The sequence below is a fragment of the Mauremys mutica genome, chromosome 1, assembly GCF_020497125.1.
Source record: "Mauremys mutica isolate MM-2020 ecotype Southern chromosome 1, ASM2049712v1, whole genome shotgun sequence".
Taxonomy (NCBI): domain Eukaryota; kingdom Metazoa; phylum Chordata; order Testudines; family Geoemydidae; genus Mauremys; species Mauremys mutica.
This window is the reverse complement of record NC_059072.1, coordinates 22,187,251-22,211,658: the sequence shown is the minus strand read 5'-3', so window position 1 is coordinate 22,211,658 and position 24,408 is coordinate 22,187,251. Positions and strand designations below refer to the sequence as shown.

General features: G+C 42.4%; 1 long non-coding RNA gene across 1 annotated transcript; it reads right to left on the bottom strand.

Annotated features, from left to right (window-relative positions):
• Positions 1–1,305: 1,305 nt before the first annotated feature.
• On the bottom strand, positions 1,306–10,389 carry LOC123375460. Its single transcript, XR_006581461.1, has 3 exons — positions 10,190–10,389; positions 7,882–7,931; positions 1,306–1,342 (listed from the first exon to the last, which is right to left on the bottom strand). It is a non-coding gene; the product is annotated as an uncharacterized LOC123375460 (long non-coding RNA).
• Positions 10,390–24,408: the final 14,019 nt, after the last annotated feature.

Below are 24,408 nucleotides of genomic sequence, written 5' to 3'. Positions count from 1 at the left end.
CTGCAGTCAATCTGAGCACCATTCTCCCAACAGGCATATTTTCCAAAATGTTCCTTGGAGACCCTGGCATATTACTTTTGGACAATAAAAGTAAGGACAGTAGATCCTAAAGAAACATTGGATTGAAAAGTGTAGTGCGGGTTACAGAAATAAAAGATCAGTTTCACTTCCTAAAGGCAACAGCTGTCTCTGTTCCAAATGGTCACAAACACAATCTCTTCCAGGATTTCCCCAAAATAGACTTTGTGCCAGATTCTGATCTCAGCTGCATGACTGGAATGAAAGTAGCCTCAGATTTACATCAATGTTACTGAAATCAAAGTCTGGCCTATTCAATTAAGCAAAAGAGAAAAGCAAATAATTTCAGTATTTTATTAATCTAAACACTTTAAAATGCAATCATTTGAAACCAGATATAATCTCATGTTCTCAGAGCAGGAAACTAAAGAGATGCTGTGTTGAAGGCAAAACCAGAATACTCTGAAAAGAAATGTTTCTGAAATACTGAAAACAGTTGCAGTTATGTTTCATCTACTAGGAAATGTTCTTCAGACTGAAAGGAAAAATAGTCAGTCTCTCTCTCTCTCTCAGGGCTTCTCTATACCACACAGCTTTTAGCGACAAGGCTGTGTCACACAAAATACTTTCAGCCCCATGTGTCACACAAAATACTTTCAGCCCCATGAGCGGCATTAGCTTTGTTGGAAGGAGAACGCTCCTACCAACAAAGTCGGGTTCACACTGCCCCTTGCATCCGCAAAACTTTTGTCTTTCATGGGAGGGCTTTTTTAAGTACCCGTGAAAGACAAAAGTTTTGTCGATAACTTCACAGTGTAGAAAAGCCCTCAGAAGAGTGAGCAGCACTTGAAATGTCACGTCCAATATGTTTCTGGTTTTAGTGACTATTTTATTATTAACTCTTGTTTATACTTTTAAAAATGTTCCTGACTTATAAAATGTCTTATCATAAAGAAAAAAAAATCAATCATTACCCAACATGGGCATAGCCAGTGAGATTAGTACACTTGCTACATGGTCAGAATTTGTTTATACCCAACTGGAAGACGTAGTAAATACTCTCACAAAGACAGGGGCCTCATTGTTTACATTCTGGATGTTCATGGAATTGGTCCCAATACATGATCTGGGAGTTATTTTTTCCCTGTCTTTGGCGGCAGCAACAACAATGTGGAAATGGTAAAGTACGTAAGAGAAGCAAGATTTGTACTTAGAAACAATGAGCCTAATTCTATAAACTTACTCAGTGTCAGTAGTACTTGCTTATGCCAGCTGCTCCACTGAGTTCAGGTCTGTTCTTCTGCTGTTCCCATCACCACAGTGTCTGAGTGTATCAATGGGAATACATGCATGAGTGAGTGCTACTCGGTGCAAGGGTTGCAGAATCAGGCCCCTTGTGAAAAGTAATCTTGTTGAGCTTACTTCTCCCACCCTTTCTTATGTTGAAGAGCATCTTAATTCATGAATAGTAGTGCACTCTTTATTCCTAGACTGCGAAGGAGGCCAACAGCATTATCCTTGTTCTACAGATGGGGAAACCAAGGCACAGAGACTTGCCCCAGGACAAACAACAGCAGACCTGAGACTAGAACCCAGGTTGCCTAAATACCAATCTACTGTACTATTCACTAGACCAGCCATGGGACTATTTGTATAGTGAAGTACTACTCCTCCTGTGAAAGTGTGGCAACAGATGGCTCTACAGGATTGTACAAAATCCTATCCTACAAGTTGTATAGATATGTGATTCCTTGTAGTATATTCCTACATAATCCATCTCCACATACTCATGTTTTATGAACACATTGTGACTAAGCCACGAGCTACTAATTTCATCAATCCCCTCCCCATCGACTATCCTGGGTTGAGACACAGGTGCATCCCCCTCCCTTGGCCAATACAGGGAAGGCATGGAAACTCTTTGAAGGAACTTCACCCAGGAAATGATCTCTGAATAGCCAGTGGCCAGAGCAGGATGGGCTAGGCAGTTGGTATGGCTATCTGAGAGCAGAGCAGAGAAATTGAATTATGGCTAGAGGAGTTGTACAGTGCTCTGGGAGCAGAGCAGTGAAGCAGGCTATAGAGAAGCAGAGGAGCTGCAGGTAGAGCAGGAAGCTGGCAAAGGGAGCAAAACCTAAGGCACCACCTGTACATCAGGGTATGAGCGCTGTACGTTGCAGATGGCTAAAGGTCTGTGCAGTTCTTGACTGGCTAAGCAGCAGTTCTGCAGAAAAGGACCTGGAGATTACAGTGGATGAGAAGCTGGATATGAGTAAACAGGGTGCCCTTGTTGCCAAGAAGGCCAACAGCATATTGGGCTGTATTAGTAGGAGCATTGTCAGCAGATCAAGGGAAATGATTATTTCCCTCTATTTGGCACTGGTGAGGCCATATCTGGAGTATTTTGTCCAGTTTTGGTCCCCCCACTACAGAAGGGATGTGGACAAATTGGAGAAAGTCCAGTGGAGGGCAACAAAAATGATCAGGGGTCTGGGGCACATGACTTACGAGGAGAGGCTGAGGGAACTGGGGTTATTTAGTCTGCAGAAGAGAAGGGTGAGGGAGGATTTGATAGCAGCCTTCAACTACCTGAAGGGGGGTTCCAAAGAGGATGGAGCTTGGCTGTTCTCAGTGGTGGCAGATGACAGAAGAAGAAGCAATGGTTTCAAGTTGCAGTGGGGGAGGTCTAGGTTGGATATTCGGAAACACTATTTCACTAGGAGGGTAGTGAAACACTGGAATGGGTTACCTAGGGAGGTGGTGGAATCTTCATCCTTAGAGGTTTTTAAGGCCTGGCTTGAGAAAGCCCTGGCTGGGATGATTTAGTTGGTGTTGGTCCTGCTTTGAGCAGGGGGTTGGACTAGATGACCTCTTGAGGTCTCTTCCAACCCTAATATTCTATGATTCTATGAAGCAGCAGAGAGGGGCCTGAAGTGACCTCTCTGGGACACAGAGCCAGTGGCTAGCTCAGGATCATGAAAAAGGCTATTACAGAGTGCCATATCCCCTGGGGATTAGTGTGGTCAGTGGTCTGTGACCAGCCATCAGACCCAATAAAAAGGCTATTGTCCTTTTAAAGAACTACTATATACATTCAGGGACCAATGGGAAAGCTTTTAGTCTAGCTGCCTGTACAGCTAGAACAGCCCACTAGTAGGAGCTGTGCAGGAAGTGCTGTTGCAGCATCACGGAAACAATGAAGAGGGGGCCCCAGCAAGACACACCATGACAGATCCTGGCCAAGAAGCTTGCAAATCAACTATTTGGCTTTCGGAGAGGAATAGACTGGAGCGGGGCTCAGGTCCTATGGGGTGCTCTGCGGGGGCAAATTCAGGAAATGCTATGTCACAACTTGAAATCTAATAGCTTAAGCCACAGTATCTAAGGTATCAGCAACCTCTCCTTTCTGTCAGCCTCATTAATATCCCTTTCCTTTAGCTGTGTGCGGGTGTTTATTAGGATCCCCCATGGTTAGTGCCAATAGGTTTAGCAGCTGAAACATCTTCAGCGCTTTCTTCTGAGTCATGACACACCTGGCATGCTACTGAGTCCCCTGGTGTACCACAACACTGAGCACCTGAATCAATTACAACGTCTTGTGACCCCCATTGTGCTTAAATAGATATTGTGTTTTCAGGTAAGACTACACAGTAAAATCTTCAAAAGTACCTGAGTGACTTAGGTTTAACCATTAGGGAGCCTAAATACCATTGACTTGAAGGTTGAGATGGTTAAGGAAGCTAAGGCCTGTTTGTTTGAAGGTAGGGTTGATATCTTGGGGTTATAGTTAATGCCCATGGAAAGTCTTACATATATTCAATGGCTATTTAAATCAAACTCTTCTTGTTTTAGGATTAGATTTTTAGAAGTGCCTATGGAAGTTTAGGTGCCCGATCCTCATTGACTTTCAATGGTCATTGGGTGACTCCCTTCCTTAGGGGTCTTTGAAAATCCGACCCTTAATTTTGAGGGGTGTATGTGCATAGGATGTTTATAAGTTTGAACTGGTTTAGAAAGAGAACAGGGTAGGCTAAATTTAGGATTTAGTTATTAAAAGCCATTCTGACACTCTGCCAAGGTAAATCACATATTTGGAAAGGACACTACACAGAAATTATTTGCTGGGGTAAACTCCTTCTGAGGGTTCACCACTACTGTCTTCTAATCCTTTTTCCCTTTTCCCACCTTTTGTTGTGCTCATAGTGTTAATCATGCCCTAGATTTTTAAGCAAAATGTCTTTAAAATCAATATCAAATTTGTAATTTCTTTCTAAAGAAATCATCTTCTTAAAATCAGCATTTTCTGCACATAAATTTAGAGGATTTTTTTACAGATCTCTTTGTAGTCTTACTTTACAGTCTGTTTCATAATCCAGAATTGGTTCAGAGGTTTTGTAAATCACACCATTATCTGAATCCAATAAAAAGTATGTGGTTGTGTTAGCTGAGCAATGCAGTAAACTGAAAAACACAATAGTTAAAATGGACATGAATGTTTTTTTCCCTGTGCCTCTTTAAACTGCACTCTTTGGACAGAACATACTGCAAGCCTAAATGAATCATATGAAAACAGATCATGTAAACTAAGCCTGTGTAGTCATCCACTTCCAAACATCAAAAAGATTTTCTGAATTCTGTTAAATCCTCAGATGTAGGTTTCCAAGCCATTTTCATATGATTACATTCATTTTTGATAAAACATTTTAGGTGTATAAATTGTTGTCTTACAGCACTGATGTCCTGGCTTTATTAATAAGGAGAAAATCTGTTTCCTATTTGTTCACTCTACTGTTTGGAATTAAATGCCAGTGGAAGAAAAATCTGTTCCCCAGATCTCCACCACATGAGAGAATTAGGGTGGCCCTGGCTATGTGCAGCAAGTCACATGCAGTAGGGAAAACCTGTGTTATTTCACTCCAGTGATAACTATAAAAAGGTTTCTTGTCTGGAGAGCAGAGGGGTGTAATTACATTATGTATGAGGCCACATTTTTACTCTGTCACTAGTTTTGTATTTGCAATCACCTGCAGGTTAAAACTACAAGAACAATCAAATGATAGAATTTAAACATATTGGTACTTGGGGTTCAATGCTCAGCACATTCTGAATTCCTTCAGCTCCCAGCTGAGGCAGCTTGGATGTGACCACTGCACATCAATTAGTTAGACATAATAAAATCAAAATCTAGCTGTTACACATACTGTCACGGTCATCTGAGCTAGGAAGGTAATTGGCTACTGCTCAACCTCCATGGAAATTTCATTTACTATTCATGAAGGTCAAGAGGTACGGGGAAAATTTCACTCTGTGCAGACACTTGGATAGGTGGGATGTGTCCTATGTATTTATAATACTCCTTATTTCAGGCTATGTACTGTTTTCATTTACAGTGGTTCAACCTCATTGATTTCAGGTGGATTACAGCAGCACAATCTGGTCCTTGGTGTTCATGAATGTGTTGATTCACCATGTTGTTTGTGAAGGCAGCCATTGTTACTTCATGCACATGAATCTTGTCTTTTTGGTGCCTGTGTAAGGCCGACAGACTCCGGTCATCACTGGGCAGGATTGAACCTGGGACCTCTGGAGCTTAGTGCATGAGCCTTTATGGCATGAGCTAAAAGCCAACTGACTGTTAACTAATGCTGTAGAGCAAACTCATTAATCTCTCTCTAAGTGGTCTCGGTGCCACTAGATGGGACTGAACACTACACCCAGGAGGTGTGTGGGTTCCACCTGCAGGGTTTTAAGTTGATGAAGATAAGATGAAAGGCCATGGCCCATCTTTGGGAATTCGCATTCCATGTAGTGTGGTGGGAATAATGCTCAGTGGATGAGTGATTTTCACTAGCTTTTAATAGCTCATAAAATAAAACAAAACATGTTTATCAAGCATCTTTACATGTGACCATCCAAAGTTACCATTATTATAAAATCAGGCAAAATAATACAGATGAATGGTGGGTGTGATTAAAAAGAAAATCTTTAACCTCAAAGAGAAAGTTGGTGAAGCCAGAAAAACACAGAGTTTCAGATGGCAGCTCGGAATATAAAATATTTTGGTCACTTTTATCTGGTCTTGGATCTTCAGAAGCCAGAACACCTGGAAGGGATAGCCAGTATATTTCAAGGAAGTTTGACAAATATGGTGTCATTTTGTGAAAGGCTTCACATATGGTGGAGGGGGAGGGACTACAGTCTGGAATTAAACTAACAAGGAAGAAGCCTGTGTAATGTTCCAAACTTGTGGATAACCCTGTGTTTTTATCATTGCTGCCACAGGAGTCATGGATTCTGCTATTTTCTTGTTTATTTGTTTTTTAATACATGACCTTTTATATTTTTTTCCATTTGTCTGGGAATCTGTCTGAATGGGAATGTAACAACTGAATGAGTATCAGAGAACCTTGAGAGCAGCACAATTCAATGCTGAGCTGAGTAGGTTAAGGGAAAAAGAAGAGGTTAGCAACTGAAACCATCAGACACATTTTCAGAGGACATCTTTTTAATTTGTCCAGGATTGGTGAAGTTTCTTTCAAAAGGTTAAGAAATGTATCAGTGTCATAAACAGATAGTTAAGGGTTAAGGTCTCTTTTACCTGTAAGGGTTAACAAGCTCAGTGAACCTGGCAAACACCTGACCAGAGGACCAATCAGGGGACAAGATACTTTCAAACCTCGGTGGAGGGAAGCTTTTGTTTGTGTTCTTTGTTTTGGGGGATGTTCTCTCTTTGGATCTAAGAGGGGCCAGACGTATATCCAGGCTCTCCAAGCTTCCTGAAATATTCTCTTCTATTCAGTATAGTGAGTATTAGAAAAGCGGATTAGTCTTTTGATTAATTTCTGTATTTGCAAATATGTGTTTGCTGGAACAATATTTTACCTCTTTGCTGTATTTGCACTGATGCTAGCTCTCTAGTTTCATAAGCTGTACCCTGTAAACTTCCATCCAGATTTTACAGAGCTAAATTTTACCTTTTCTTTTTTTCTTTAATTAAAAGCTTTTCTTTTTAAGAACCTGTTTGATGTTTCCCTTGTTTGAGACCCCAGGGGATTAGTCTGACTCACCAGGGATAGGTGGGGGGAAGAGAGGAGGGGGGAAGGTGAATCCCTCTTTGTTTTAGATTCAAGGAGCTTGAATCAAAGAAATTTTCCCTGACGACCAAGGGAGGGAAAGTCTGGGAGGGGGAATGGTTTATTTCCCTTTGTGTTAAGATCCCAGGAGTTTGGATCTGGGTTCCCCCCGGGAAAGGTTTGGGGGAACAGAGAGTATGCCAAAACACTATATTTTTGGCTGGTGGCAGTGTTACCAGATCTAAGCTAGGATTTAAGCTTAGAAGGATCCATGCAGGTTCCCATCTTTTGGACGCTAAAGTTCAAAGTGGGGAACAAACCTATGACAATCAGCTTGGAAGATTAGTTTATATTTACAAAGTGTGGCTCTGGCATGGGTTCCTACTGGTACAATCCTTCTGTGAGCTGCACATGGCAGATCCCTATAAGTATGTGAAAAAACATGCCCACATGAGAGTAAAATAGCCATTCTCTTGGAACAATGTATCTGACGCAACACAAGCATGCTATTGTGTTCCACAGCGATGAGTGAATACCGTAATGTTGGTATTTAAATGAAATTTGTATTCAAGAACCCAGTTTAGACTATCACATTCAAATATAATTTGATTAGGCTAATAGGCTAATCACCTTCACAAAGTCTTCCCCTGATTTCCACCAGGACCTAGATTCTCTCGCATTTATCTATAGCCTTCTACAGAGAATGGGATGAAGACGAGGCACCTGGTGGCCCACTGTGAAGCTCCATTCATTGAAAAGAACAAGTCTTAGATGCATCTTACCCACTTACTTCAACAGTTTCAGAAGGGTCTGGATCTCTTGACAGAACTGTGTCGACATCTGCAGAGATTGGAAATGATTCAAGAACGGATACAGAAATGTCTGGGCAATAGGAATAACAAATTGGACGCATTACAATACCTCAAACAAGTTTGTCTAATGGCAATAAATTGCTGTTTTAATTCCTGGAAATAACTGATTTCCTTTTTATAAAAATATGCATTAAATCCCTAGGTCCAGTCTTGAAGCTCTACAGTTCTTACACAGACAAACTGCAGGCAAAACACCTATTGACTTCAGTGTGATTAATAATAAAGGACATTAAGCAAAATCATTTAACTTTAAAAGGAAAATTGAATAGGAGTCAAGATTTTTTTAATAAAATAGTTACATATCCTTCTACAAAAAATGTCACTGATTTGATTTAGTTATAGTATCAGAGTGAAATTCTATCGTCTGAGTTTCACTTGCAAGCCAAGTAAAAGAGTTGTGTTTAAGAGAGTAAAAGCACAAACCGTTGATCTACTGATGTTCTGCCTTTCCCAAAAATACATCTCTTCATACCTGCACTCCTGTATCTTTTTGTCTGTGAACCGAAAAGGCCACACAAAAGAGAAAACCACAGGAATAAAGGGCTAGTATACACCTTGCAACTCCCAAGATTTGGTCCTTAATTGGCCATTTTGTCCCTAATGTTTCAGACAAACATTGGATGTGATTCAGGTACACGTGTCCCTGATTAGCAGTCTACCCAGTTTCAGATAATGAGACAGGCATTCTTCTCCTTGTGTGGCAAAGGACACTTTTAGTCTATAGATGACCATAAAAAATTAAATTTACCCCAGTTGCAGACGCCCTCTTCACCATTTAAGCCCTGCATAAGGAGGAGATATACACACTGGTACCTTTCCAACCCCTATACACCATAGAAAAGGTCTCCATGCTAGACCTTTGTCTAGCATGGAGACCTGCTATGGAAAGTTGTCTGCTATGGAAAGTTGGCTCCACACCAGGAGAGAGTCTAGGGAACAGTATTTACAGAGATCCAGTGGCCTTGACACTCCATCCAACTAGCACAGAGGAGCTGCAACTACTATTCCAGCTCATTGCCTAAAGCAGTAGCTGTAAAGTGAAAGGTAGGTTGAGGCTATACAGACACCCCGTAGTCTGGCTCCATTTTGCATGGGTTAGATTTCGACTCCCCAACTCTATTGTACTCCACCAAAATAGAGCTCAGTTACTTGTGCTTTATTTGAGTGAATTACTCTCGAAGGGCACATATATATATGGCAAGGTTGAATGATCACATTTGAAGAACACATGGGCAGAATATCACACAGACTGTGAATTATGAAGTTTGAGGCCACCGTTTGGATATTTATCACTGTCATAGTGTGCAGAGATGGATGACAACTCATGTACCATGTGATTTTCTTCATGTTCGGTTACATACATATTCCCATTAACATTTGTATTTATAGCCAGTCCATTGCTTTTCCAGTGTATAGACCTAAAGATTCAACAGTGACTTGCCTGTGCCAGCAGAAAAAATCTATGTTGCATACCTGAGGGTCATCCATATTATCTAACAAAGTGTAAGAAGGCAATATGAGAATTTCCATTTTCTCCGGCCTCCAGCTGCAACGGGTAGTTTGGGCTTTTCAAAGTCCAAAAGCTGAAAAGCAACACTGCTGGTGCCTGATTTTTTCAAAGTTAACAATATGCCAGTGAAGTACATTATCATATTCTGTTACTATTTTAACAGTGGTAATTTTAACTGTCCTAGATATCTGAGAAGTGCGGCCTATGATTTCCTCTTATTTTAAATGCTGGTTTGATGTGCACTATGAAAATTCAATTAGGAAAAAAATCAATTTTAGCATGTGGTTTGCACAGAGAATATTTTAGATGGTAAAATCAAAGAAAGAATATAACAGTAATTTAGTTTAAAACCTCTGGGTATGATGGCAGGGGAAATTTTAGCAGTAAATGCTTGTTTAGAAAAAGGGAGTTTAATTAATGATTATGTAGCAAGTCCTGTTCTTGCTCCATATGGATACAGCAGTCTGCCAGTGCAAAGCAGTTTGAAGAATCTTGACGTTTCATCTGAATTGTTCCATCCAAATTGTTCTAGAGCCCAATTCAGCAAAGCACAAATGTGTTAGTGAAATCAGTGAGATTGCTCCTGTACAGAAAGTTATGTACATAATTAAGTGCTTTGATGGATTGGTGTCTTGGATCTTCTTTAGCATTTACCTAATTTCAAGCACTCAAAAAGTCCCACTGTTTAAAGTTAGGTAGCTGCTTACGTTACTTACCAAAGCAGAGTTCTAGGCCTCAGTTCAGGACAGCACTGAATGGGGGCCTTGGTGCTGCAGAAGTGAAGAAAGAAAGCTTTGAAAGATCTGGCGTCGACGCTGGTACCTTTGGAAGTGAAACACCCAGAAAGATATTAATGGGGAGAAGCTACAAGGAAAATGAACAAGTAAGAGAAAGAGATGACCCAAGTAACGCAAAAGGTGAGAGTTGATGCCATGGGCACAGGGTGAACATACCACTGGGGGAGGCGAGCCCCTGTCCCCTCCCCCTCTGCCCAAGACCACGCACCTCCCCTTACATTCCTCTCCCCTGCCAGAACCTGGAGTACACACCCCTGTGCCTGCTACCCCCCCTGACGCCCCTAGCCCCAGTGCTGGGCAGGTGAGTGGCGCGACTGAAGCAGCCCCAGCTCTGGGTGGGCAGCGTGGCCAGGGTGGGCAGCGTGGCCAGAGTACCCCCAGCCCCTGAGCGCCAGATGGGCAGTGTGGCCGGAGTACCCCCAGCCCCATCACTGGGCGGGCGGCATGGCCGGACGCCCCCAGGCCCAGTGCTGGGCGGGCAACACAGCTGGAGTGCCCCTAGCCTCAACGCTGGGCTGGCAGCATGGCCAGAGTGCCCCCAGTCCCAGCCCTGGAACACCAGGTGGGTGGCTTGGCCTGAGCGCCCCCAGCCCCAGGGTGCTGGGTGGGTGACGCAGTCTCAGCACCGGGCAGATGGCGGGGTGGCTCAGTGTGGCCTCAGCCCCAGCACCCCCAGCTCAGGGCCTTGTGTGCACCGGCCCCAGCCTGCCTGCCCCAGCCTCTCCACCACAGAAGAGCCGGAAGGGAACTGAAAGAGGCAGGAGGGGTCTGGGGGTGGACCATAGGCAGAGCCACACCAGGCGGTCTGGGGAAACACAGCCTTCCCCGGCCTATGCTGCCTGCCGCCCACATTTGATGCATAAAGAATAAAAAAGCCGCCCTAACTTCACAAAAAGGGTTGTGATATGGCTCATAGGTTTTATAAAACATATGCTTTTGGAGTCTCTCCATCTCAAATGCTATTTTTCAAATACATTATAGTATCAGAATTAGTCAGTGCTGGATAGTCTCACTCTCATGAGGGAGATTAGTGTCTTGTATATGGTGTACTCAACTTCTGAAACAGCAAAGTGGCCAAGCTTTAATAAAGAAAAGCTGTTTCAGTATTAATATTGACTTCTTTTGGTCTTTAATTTCTAGCCAAACATGAACCTCAATATCCTAAATGATTTTTTTTTTTTGCAAACCACCTAATCTGTTTTATAAAGACAAATTGAAAAGTATTAAATTTACTTGGTCCAAGACAAAACACTGTCTGTCGCGCTGAAAATGCATAGTTGATGTTTCTATTTGCATCTTAATATGTTGCTTTTATTTACAGTCATGTTAACTGTATCCAAAGAGATGGCATCAGAAAACATTGAGGCCTATTTACTGATGAGAGAAAGTTCTGCTGTGTTGTGTTTTCCTCCAAGACGTTGAGATTTGCAACTGGATTGGTATGAACTTCTATTTTACTAGACAAGCTGAATATTTATGAAAATTAATTGATGGCCCATTCTGTATCTCTTGCAAACCTAAAACCACCATTAATATCAAAGGAAGTCCCAGATGCCCAAGGAAAGCAGGATCAGGTCCCTGGCAGCTGTACTTTAAATATTAAAACATCTCTTCCAAATGGTACTTTACTTATATGACTGTCATCAGTATACTATTATCAAAGGGCATATAATACTGAGTTTCCTAAGATACAGAACATACCCATTGTATGTTGTTAAATTAGCTGATCTTGAAGTCCTGCTCTTAGCACTAATGCAAAATCCGTTATCTTATGTGAGGAAACTCTTAGATTGTTAAAGAGTTTACTTAAACAAAAAAAAAGAAAGAAGATGATCGTGACTGTTCATTGTGATCATTAGCCACTCATATACGTATAATGTTCAAACTTACATGGAATTCTGAATTACCAAGACTCAATTTAATGGGGCAAAATCTATTCTGACTTCATTTTTCAATGTTCTTATACCCACCATGATGTTTTCTGAGCTCTTAAAAGCTGGAAAAAATGAGTGATGTGATATGAACCCACAATTGCAGGGGAAACTACAATTGTGAGACCACACAATAGACTACTCAGCCACCCAGAACTGACACTCTAATGATTTACCTGTTTGTGTGGTTACTTAACCTTATACATCCCCCCCACATCCCTGTATCTCTATTGAATTCTAAAGAATTTGGCTCACTGAATCTGCTGAGAGTCATATTTACAAAAACTCTCATTCCATTATATATATTTGGGGTTGATTAAATACATTGCATGTAAATTGCCTCAACTCACCCTCAACAATTTAGCTGTGTTTCTTTACCACTTCAGGCAAATAATCTATAATATAACCCTGTCATGGGGACTTCTAACCACAGCAGATGGCACCTCCTCTTGGCCACTCCAGTGATTAGCTCTTTGGGCCTGACAACCTCTTCCTGCAGTTCCTCGACCCATCGTCTTGCTCTCTTAGTCTCCGACCACTCTCTTGCACCTCTGGAGCTGCTGCACCTCATCTTCATGGCTTAGCCCTCTGGCCAAGTCACAAGATTCCTCCCCTTTAAGAGTACTATCACAGTCTTCCACACCGTCCTACTCAGTCCTCAACTCCACTGCCCTGGCTGGGCCACTCACTCAGTGGCTGGTAGGGGAACCCAGGCCTGCCCTCTACTCTTTCTTGTCTGACTTTTCAAGGTGTTTTTGGTGAAATTCCCACAGGAGATCAAGAGCATGAACATATTTTTCTGGTTCCCAGGACCACTCTTCTGGCTCATATACATTCAGTCCATAAGATCCTGGAACTTTCCCCAATCTGTCAGGAGCTTAGGACTTGATGCACTTCATATTCCTCCTGTCTGTGGACAATTACTGGGGTTGGAGGTGGGTCTTCCATGTCAGGGAAGGAGTTGTCAACAAATGTGGTTTGAGGAGAGAAGCATGAAAGACAGTGTGAATCTTGAGGGATTCTGGGAGTTGAAGCTCAAAGGCCGCTGGGTTTATTTGTTCAATGATCTGAAAAGGACTCAGGTACTGGTGATCAGGCTTGAGCAGTCCAGTCTCAGGTTTTGAGTCTGCAGCCAGACATTAGCCCCTGCTGCAAGAATAGGGATGACGTTTTGCTTTTGGTCAGTATAACAAATACATTCTTTAGTGGCAAGTAAATGCTCTTTGAGTTCCTGATGTGTTTGTTGGAGGTGTCAGACCAGGTCCATGCCTGCCAGGATGGAAGAGACTTGAGGCAGGTTCAGATGGAATTGGAGGTCTGTGAAGTTGTAGCGGGGTTAAGTTGTTTCATCCAAACTCTGCCAAACACAGCAGAAGAAGCCTATCATCCTGATGCAATTCAAAAAACAGAAGAGATACTGCTCTGTGGTCTGATTGACTCTTTCAGACTGGCCCTCTGTCTGCTGTCAAGATGGGGTGGTTGGTGGTGAGAAGGCGAAGAAATTCCTGACAGGACAAAGAAATGAACTGGGGAACCTCAGTCTCAAATGATACATGTTGGCATGCCATGGTACACGCTCCAGGAAGACTTGCATGGTTTCAAGGGCAGACAGAACAGTGCATCAGGGAATAAAATAGGCCATCTTGGTCAGGATGTCCACTATGGTCAGGATAACTAAATGCCCCTGAGAGTGCAGAAACTCAGCAATAAAGACCTCTGAAAGGGTGGACTAAGGACAGGGAGGTGTAGGGAGAGGCTGAAGGAAGCCCACAGACTTGGCTCATGGTTTCTTCATATGGATGCAGAGGTTGCATGACTTAACATAGTTTTTAACATCAGTTTGTAGGTTGGACACCAGAAATACCTATGGATCAGGTTCCAGGTTTTTCATTGGCAAAAATTTCCCACCATGGCAAACCTTTGCACTTGAATAAGGGATCTGCCATCAGGACGTAGAGATGATCCCTGTGATAAAGGAGATCTTGTTGAAGATGAAACATTGAATCTAAGGAAGCAGTGATGGTTCTTAGAGTTTGGCAGATTGGGCTGCAAATGGGTGGGTTGGAAGCAAGGAACGGATGGTGGTCATCAGGTGACCAGTGATGGTCCTGCAGACAAAGTGGGAGGGTTTAAGGATGGTGGTTAGAGCTTCCAGCTCCACTTTGCAGTACTTATCTTTCTGGGAAAAGTCATTCGCCTTCCTATTCTTAGTCCCCAGACAGTATGTAACTGTAAAGTCAAATAAGGAGAGGAGAAGGGCCCAGTGAATCTGACATTGTTGAGTCATCATGTTGCCGCCATTCCTTGAAGTTGGCCCTGATGGCCAGGAGTTTCTTGTCGCACACATCATAATTTATCTCAGTGAGACTCTGTTTCAGAGAGAAAAAGGCACAGGGATGAAACAACTGGTGAGGGTCAGTAAATTGTGAGAGGACCATGCCTATTGTGAAGTCCAAGTTGTCAGTCTCGACTATGAAGCTTATTGTGAGGTCCAGATGGGTCAAATGGGGGCAGAAATAAATGACTTTTTCAAGCAGTCCAAAAAATCAGTGGACCAAGTAAATTTAGCCCCCTTTTTTAGAAGGGATGTTATAGGACAGAGGTAATCAATTATTTTTGTCAAAGTCCAAATTTATTGGTCAAGATATAGTCAAGGTCCAGACTCCACAGAAAATAATACAAAAATAACAATAATGATAATAATAAATAAATAAATAAAAAGATTTCACGGTCTGTTCAAAAACTTCTGGTGGTCCAGATTTGGTCCATGTTCCACCTATTTACTATCCCTGTTATAGGAGCTACCAGGTTAGATAATCCTTGAATGAATCACCAGTAGAAGTTTATGAACCAAGAAACCATTGCATCCCATATATATTTGAGGACACCTTCCACTCAGTAATGCCTTTAACCTTACGGGGATCCCTGGAGTGTCCTGCCAGGAGATGACATAGCCCAGAAACTCCACGGTATCCTTGTAACATTTGGATTTCTCAGATTTTGCATAAAGTTGACTTTTGCAAAGACAATAAAGAAGAATGCACACATGGTGGTCATGGAGTTCTTGAATCTCTGGAAAAAAATGAGAATATCATCTAAGTAGATGATCACATATTGATCAAGGATTTCTCTGAAAATGTGGTTCATAACATACTGGAAGGTATTGGGGGTGGGGGCATAGCATAGACCAAATGGGATGACCAAGTATTCAAAATGGCTGTATCTGGTTTGAAATGTCATCTTCCATTCATCTCCCTGCTAGATTCTGACCAGGTTGTATGTTCCATGCAAGTCCATCTTAGTGAAGACCAAAGGCAAATGGAGCTATTCCAGGAGTTCATTTATGAGAGGAAGGGGCTATGGATTGTGGACTATGATCTTGTTGAGGGATTGATAATCCACATAAGGCTATAGGGAGCCCTCCTTCTTACCCAGGAAGAAGATATGTGCTCTTACTGGGGAAGTTAAGGGATTGATGAACCCCTTCCACAGATTTTCCTCCAGGTACTCCTTGAGGGCTTGCAGTGCGGGTTCAGATAAGGTGTAAATGCCAGATAAGATGAAAAGGGACGTCCTTTCCTGACTGAAACTTGATTGGGCAATCATAACTGCAGTGAGGAGGGTAGTGTCCACCTTATGTTTCTCAAACACCTTGGCATATTCTAGGTATTTGGTCAGAATTCTGGGCACTGATGATGAATCTTAGATTTGTGACTCTGGATCTTTTGGGGGTTGTATTGCAGGATGTATTGCAGGATGCATCTGGTCATGTATTGCAGGATGTATTGCAGGATGCATCTGGTCATGGAAAGACATGCTTGTCAGTACCACAAGGAACAGAAGAGTATAGATCATGAGCACCAGCTGATTCAGAGGTCATGAGTAGTGAGCAAGGGGACACTAAGGATGAACAGTGAATGTAAAGCACAGATGAACTGCAAGATCTCTCAGTGACCGCCAAGAGTAATGACCGCCAGGAGAGCTGTCTGATACATTCTGGGGCCTGAAGAGAGGAGTGATCTGTTGCTAGCATTGACAAGCACAGGAAAATCCTTGCAGAGGATGGGAATTTGATGGTCTTAACAAAGTTCTGATCTATGAAATGGGCAGAGGCACCAATGGGCAGTCAGCATAAAGATAACAGCCAGCTTTGCCCTTATCCCTCCCATCAGGTCCTGCACCAAACACACCTCAACTGGATCTTCAGATTTGTCTCTAAATAAGGAAAATTCAGTTCAATCATTGGCTGTTTCATTACATGATACCCTGCATCAAAGTCCTGATAACAATACCAGTTGCTGGATTCACACTGAGGCTTTGTCTACACTACACAGCTTTTAGTGACATGGCTGTGTCGCCACAGCCGTGCTGCTAAAAGTCATGTAGTGTAGCCTCTGTTTGTCGGCTCTCCTGCCAACAAAAAACTTCCACCCCCAATGATCAGCATTTGTGAAACCATTCACATTGGCACTTGTCACGGCAAAATTTTTGTCTTTCGGGGGGGAGGGGGAGGGTGTTTAACAAAGTTTTGTCATTCAATTGCCTGTGTAGACAAAGCCTGAGAAAGATCCCGCCTTCAGTAGTCATGAATAAGGAAACCAAACAGACAATGAAGACATCATTTGCACTAGTGTCCTACAATCAAAGGGATTAAAGTGGCTGAACTCTTAATCACCACAGTAAGGAAGTATGTGGATTGTTGTATCTGGTTTCAGGAATGCTACGTTCTACTGTACAGTATTGTATTCCTAACAAGATCTACTCGGCTTCGTTCATTTGCTTTACTGTTTTAAATGGAAACATTCCCAAATGCTGCTTGAACCTTTTCAAGAATACATTATGGTAGAAATACCATATTGTGCTAGGAGCAAGAGTGCCAAAAACTAAAAGTATTTTAAACATTGTGTTCTTTTTTTGGACACATTTGGCACAGGTGTGTCTTTTTCCAATCCTGGGGGCAATGAAGCTAAACACTGCAACCTATTGAAACAGAGCCTGGATAAAGAAGTCACAAAAGTTTTCGGTCCTGTGTACGGTTCTCTCTCTTACCTACCCACCGCCTTAACCTGCACTCCCATGAAATGTAATGACTCCTCATTGCAGTCATTTATGATATTGCCACTATAGAAGAGAAAGTAGTCTCAACCAACACATGTCCATGCACGTGTGTGTGTACATGTGTGTGTATATATGTGTATTGTAAGGGTACGGACTCACCCCTGCTGCACCTCCTGCTGGTCTGTTCTGGGAATTAGCTCTCTAGCCTCCAGAGCACCCTCTGCAGGCCGGTGTCCCACTACCGCTTGGCCCCCGTGTCCCTCCCAGACCCTGTGCCCTGTTAGCTGGGGTGCTGCCCCCTAGCAGTAATCCCTTTCTCTCAGGGTCTCCCATCCCCGGGGAACCCCTACCCACTATTCCCACCTCGCCTCAGTACATGGCTACTGCCAGTCATTGTCTAGCCCCCACGCCCTGGGGCAGACTGCAGTATCAGCCTACTCATCACAGGCAAGGAGGGTTTGGACCTGCTGCCTTTGCCTACCCCTGGGCTGCCCTCTGCAACCCCCAGTACCTCTTGGCCTTATGCTAGGCCTCAGCCTGGGGCTTTCCAGGCTGGAGCTCCCCAGCTCCTTTGCCTTTCCCCAGCCCTGCTCCCCTCAGGTACCCTGTGTCAGCTCCCTGCAGCCAGGCCCTTCTCCCTCTACAAGCAAAGGGAGACTGACTGGACTCCTGTCTCACTGCCTTTATAGGGGCCAGCTGAGCCTGATTGGGACCTGGCCACAGCTGAGCCTACCTTCCCTAATCAGCCCAGGCTTCTTGCCCCAGCCACAGCCCTCTCCTGGGCTGTTTTCCACCCTGAAGGGCAGGAGCGGGTAACCACCCCGCTACAGTATATTAAAGTATATTTCACCTTTGCTAGAAACTCATGTTTACTCTCTGCTTCCATAATGCTCTGCAATTTGTCTTCCTTATAGTTTGCTTACAGCTTAATAGTTTGGTCCCTTTCTGTAGCATATTATAAGCAAAGGGAAAAATAAGGCTGTGTACTGTCAATCTGTCATGATTTACTGCATCCTCATCTGTGGCCAGTGCTTTGTAGATGGGTTGGAATTCTGGTTAGCTCTCATCAATGGCTGCACAGGCTGTGAAGCAACAATGAAGACAACCTTTCTTTCTAAGGGTGTAAAATAGAACCAGTGTAGGCAACACTAAAGGCATGGATACCTATATGCAGATGAGAGCAATCTAGGTGACATGACAAAGTTTGATTGTTTTTTTAATAGGTTACTGAGCTTTCATTCTCACTCTAACCAATCCCAAACATTTTTTCAAGATTTGGTAAGAGTTCTTACTCAAGGTCAATCCAGCCCTTATTTTAATAATCTCAAGTGTACATTAAGGCTGGACAGAGGGTCCTATTCTCATTCCCTCAACTGTAAGCCAAATCTGAGCCTGTAGGTCATCCTAGAGTTAAATCTACCTCCCCCTACCCCAAAAAAGTGAATAAAGTACAGTGACTGGAGTAGTTTATCGCAATCAAAAGTGAGTGAACCCCAGCATGCCAACACTTTGACAAATGGGCATTTTTTACTTAGATAGCAAGCAGCTTGGGGAAGGGACCATCTTTGTTTGCTGTGGTAATACAATTAATAATAATAAATAAAATAAATTGTGGAGTCAATCCATGTGTTTGTATGAACAAGCTGAGGCTGGTGTGCTCTAAATTAACAATATAGAAATTATTCTATATTCAGAATTTAATCTATTCAGAAATTAATCTATTTCTATATAAAATGAGTTATTGGTTTTAAGTTCTGGTCCCAGTGGAAGCATTCACATCATCACAATTAGCTCTTTTTTCCTGTAGGAAATTTATGGCAGTTACACTTCATAAACTACTAAGGAAAAGAGTATGGTAAGAAAAAAGCAGTGTGTCTCATCTCTTCATGCAGAAAACTGAGGGTCAGAGCATACTGTCTTTTCAGGGCTATCGATAATATTGATTCAGAGATGCTTTCTTCCCTTGTCGACAATAAATCTTGATTCAATTATCAGCTCAGACCTTTTGGGTCAGCCTCAAAATTAAATACTTTGTTGTCTGTAAAGAAAAGAAAACAAAGACATTTTTAGATAAGAAGGCTTAGATTTTTGCACCCTCTTTTTGAGAACTGAAACATCTTTCCCTTAAATAATTCAAGTATTAAATCAGCATCTCAAAGACTGGGCAGGGTTACAGTCATAAAAACATTAATTTAAAGAACAGAACCAGTTGCATTTAAAAATATGTAGTGGCATTAATATAATCAATCAACCCAAAGTGAACTTTATAAATTGGAGGGAGATTTTTTCAAAGGCACAAATGAGAATTATGCTCCCAGTTTCTAGCTCTTGGTTAGTTAGACCTCTTCCAGTTGATTTGTTTTAATGTCGCCATCCCTGTACATGCAGTTAAGAAAATTTTCAAGTAGTTCTTCACTAACGGTAAAATACAGTCGATTTCCATAGAGGCAAGTATTAGTATACTGTGGGGTAGAATGTGGAAGGTTTAGGGGCTTGTGTGAACATGGAGAGCAGCCCCTCCCCTCATGATCCTCCTCCATCGTGGTGTATTAGTGTAGCAGTGTTATGGAGTGAGCTCAGAACCCTTTTCATTTGTTCTATTTTGTTATGCTGAGACTGAGCTTTTTGCAATATGGAAAACATTTTGGTTGCCCAAAACATGAGATCAGCACAAACACAAAATCTAACCATGCAGTAAAGATGCCAATCAGGAATGTATTTAAACAATCGAAGGGAAAGCAAATCCAACCTTGATTTGAGTCAATTCTTCTGAGTCGCCAGTAATACTGTATGGATTTCTACCACCAGCAACAACAGTATCATAAGCTCGGCTTAGTTCTGTACCAGCAGGTGTAGTCCCATTCAGATTCACTGGGATCGTGGTAAATAAGAGATCAGCTGGGGCCTGAGAAACCACTTGTAAAATAAAGAAAGGAAATTAGGAACCCTTACCAAAGACTAGAGCAACAAGATGGTGATTTTTTTATATAGTTACTGTGTGGAATACAGGTGGTCAATTTAATATAAAAGCTGAATTTAATTTGATAACTCAGTTGATTTTTAAGTACTTCCAGGTAGCATTAATACTACTAATCTATAACTTAATACCTTGCTATAGTAGTTACTATGTGTATATTAATGACTTATTAATTATTTCTATGAAAATATCTTCTATATTGCTAATTTACAATGATAGTGGCCAAGTTTGCACCCTTCCATTCAAAGAAAAAAGCCATGGTTTGGTCCTGTGACAGGCTGTACTAGGTGCTTTGAGGCCTCCTGCTGGAGGCCTTGCCGTCTTGCCACACCCCACCCCAGGAAAAGGAGCAGTCAAGATGAGTCCTCCAGGCCTGCCTAGAAAGGCTGCAGGGAAACAGCCAATCACAGTGAATTAGGCTCAGTTAAAAGGAACTGCAGGGGCTGAGTAGGTCAGTTGCTGGCTGGAACCAGAAGCATGAGAAAGGAGTGTAAGGTTGTGAAACTCTCCAGGCAAAGAGGACTCTCCAGGCAAGGAGGCCTAGGAGAAACTGTGTGTAGGCAGGGAACAGAAAGAGAACCATGAGGTAAGGGTGAAGAGGAAAGGGCTCTGTGGGAAGGGGCCTAGGGAATAGCAGCAGCAATGGAGTTAAAGGAAGCAGCATGGGGCTGCTATTTGTCGGGTCCCTATGTTGGGACACAGAGTAGTGGGCGGGCCCAGGTCTGGCCACTGGCAGAGTGGCCAAAACCTTGAGAAGAGACAAGTTTCATGTAGAAGCCCAAGCAGAGGGCTGGAATTTAAAGGGCTCTAGGATGGGGCTGAACACCCTGCAGAGGGCCAAACATTTGTTGACCTTTGTTACCCCGGGTAGGGGACTGAACTTGAAGGAGTAACTTGGCTGGTTCTCTGGGCTGAGAAGAACTGATAAGGAAAAAGAGCCTCCAGGGAGAAAACTCTGGGGCACTCCTCCATATGCGGGCAGGGATGGACTTAAAGCTAGCCCAGAAGGGGCTGAGAACTGAGCCCAGAGACAGGGCTGTAGATATCAACCAGGTCACAGTGATAGGCCCTGTTGGACCTTTTAACCCAGCAGGGGTTTTCACATATTGATGATGGGGCTGGGCCACTAAAGACCCACCCATTGAGGTTAACAGCCATCAGGGGGTGCCAGAAGCATAGCAAGAGAGTGTGCAAGTTCTCACCCAACCCACAGGAGGTGCTCATGAGATGTAAATGTCCCCTGTCCTCTGAAAAAGGAAAACTCCACTGGATTTCCCTGTGAGTTTTCCCCAGATAATTCCATTGGATTATTGGGACGGCAGTACTGGCTTAGCCCCCAGTTCCCACAGCACCCTTGGTGCCTGTATACAGTCACTGGGTCAAGGCACAGGCCTTAAGGCCCCCTGATCCTCTTCTCCCCCAGCTCCTTGTCTTTCCCACTCCAATGGAAGGAAGTTGTCATCTAGCTGCTACTGCCCCTGTTTGAACAGTTGGGGATGCAAGTAGTTCAGACAGGACTAAATTCAGTCCTAATATAACTAGGTGCAACTCCATTCAGCTAAGTGGAGTTACACAGTTGTAAATTCTGTTACTAAACGTCTCTGATATTTCTACAGATTTATAATTTAAGATTAGTAATTTATTCAAAACTTAATGTAGGTAGGTCACAAAAACTTGAGAAAATTAAAACTATTGGGCCAGACCATTAGCTGGTGTAAATCAGCATAGCTGCATTGATCTGAGTGGCACTACAGTCATTTACTCCAGCTCAGGATCTGGCTTGGTGTAACTTTTTTTTGTAAGCACAGTTGAACCATTGGGCCATATGGTAAATTATTCACCTATCCTATGTTGTAGTTAAACTTACCTGCATATATCGAAAGAGGAATACAGTTGGTCACTTCAAGAGCCAGGTTCATATGGGTTCAATATCCAATACTCACAAGTACAGGGTATTAGCTTTCAGGTTCAGTTGCTTCATTTGTATGTAGCCTGTAAAAAACTGAGTGTAGACTTAACAGATGGTTTAATAAGCTCCTGGAAATTACAAAAGACAGATACTGTCTTCTGAGAGGCTGTGAAAATTTAGGGGGATACAGGTTAGATTTGATTTATTTTACAGCCATAATTGCAGATGAGAAGGGGCCGATCCAAAATCCATAGGAACACTCATTGATTTCCATGAGCTTTGGATCAAGATGTTAGGAAACGGACCCTCTGTGTAGCTAGAAACATTAAGTACGTAGTAATGTAAGGCTTCGGTTTAAAAAAAATGATTTCATTCTCCTTTACTCTCTCTCTTTCTCTCCTTCACACACACACTCCTGTTATTTAGGACCACATTGGCCTCCCTTATTCACATTGGATAGCACTGAAATCACTGGGACCCCTTTTAGAAGTAAGCTACTATCCAATGTGAGTAAAGCCCTTAAAAGTTACCTGAGAGATGGGCATTTTCTCTTTAGGCCTTGTGGAAAAGCTATCTATATGCACACCCTTCTGAAGTCAATAGAATTCGACATGGTTTTATATACAACGTTACATAAAAAAACCTACATTAAAAACATTAAGATTGCAAAGTCAAGCACTCAGCAGTTAGGAAATGCCAGAATTAAGCCCCTGCTTGCCCAAATAAGGGTATAAACTAGCCCCAGATTAGTTGCATGTGTTTCTAGGGATATAAATTGCAGCTGCAGAATAACTCTTTCAAACACAGCTCACTAATGCATATGCATCTCAGACTTCCTAAGAGCAGCTAAAAATCTTATTGACTATATTAACATAAAGGGAGGGATTGAGTGGGAGCAGCCAAATAGCTAGTTCCTTTCTGTCATTAATTTTCAAAAGACAAGGAGCATATTAGGAGGATGGGGGCTGCGTGGGGACTCCATGACTCAGACAGTGAATCACTCTTGTTTCTCCTCCAAACAAATTTCAGACTTTACTTGAATCATTAAAGATCTTTTGAACTGATAACTTAAGTAGCCCTAAGGAAGAAGTGAATGATTTTCTGTTCAACCTTGTATATAAATTGTAATCCAGAACATGGAGCAGTCTACAGATTCACTGAACACACAGAATCTATCCTCACCATTTATTGTTCTGTCAAAGAGCATTAAATAAATTAGTTTGGAATGGGTGAATGGAGTGAACTTAACATGGGATGACATTAAGTTTTGCAAAAGGTGGGAAAAAATGTTGTCATAAGGGCCTTGAGCTAACTTTTCAAGAATACCTAAGTGACTTAGAAGCCTAAGTTCCATTTTCATAAGTGAGTTTGGAGGCTACTAAGTGCTTGAAAATGAGACTTGGGATCATAAATCTCATAGGGCCAAATTGACAAAGGTACTTAATTACCCAACTGCATCTATAGGTGCTTAAGTGTAACATTTAGGCATCTCTGACTTTCTCAAAACCACCTCTCAGCTGCCACCTAACCCAGTAGAAGCCTACGTTTCTGCTGGTACACTCAAGGGGATTCTAAAACTGGGTGTTCTGCTGCCTACCTTCCCAGTGGGACTTGATCCATGAGGCATGCTCTGAACATGCCTAACCCACTCAAAAGGCAGCAATGGGCAAGAAGAGAGAGTGTGTCCCCCAGGGCACTCACCAGGAATGTGGGAGACCCAGCTTTGAATCCCCAGACTGCCTGGTTTGGAGACTGCCTGGTTTACCCCTCATATACATTAGGAAGCGTTATCAGTTTTAAATTTACTCAGCTATTCCTAATTCCTAATTTAAATTTACTCAGCTATTCCTAATTCATCACTCATTTTATCCCCTTCCTTACTACTAGAGTGGCTTGAAACTGTTGATTTTTTTAAAAAATTGACAGAAGAATCATTGGAGGGAAAATATTGAGGATTTTTGATGAATTATGTCCATCATTTTTAGACCAATAATAAAACTGGCCAAAATCTTTAGAATTTAGAAATTTGAAAAAATATTTATGTAGCATGGGGGGTTCCTCCTATGTTTTGACCATCTCTACTCTTATTTATCTATTTAAGATAGGATTTCAAAAGAGCATAAGAGACTCATGCCCCCAAATACCATTGAAATTCAATGGGAATTGGATGTCTAAGAAAATCTCAAGTGTATTTATTTATGGTAGCACCCGCTATTTGCTAGGCATTTCCAAACATTCAAGAAGGATGGTCCCTCTTCAGAGG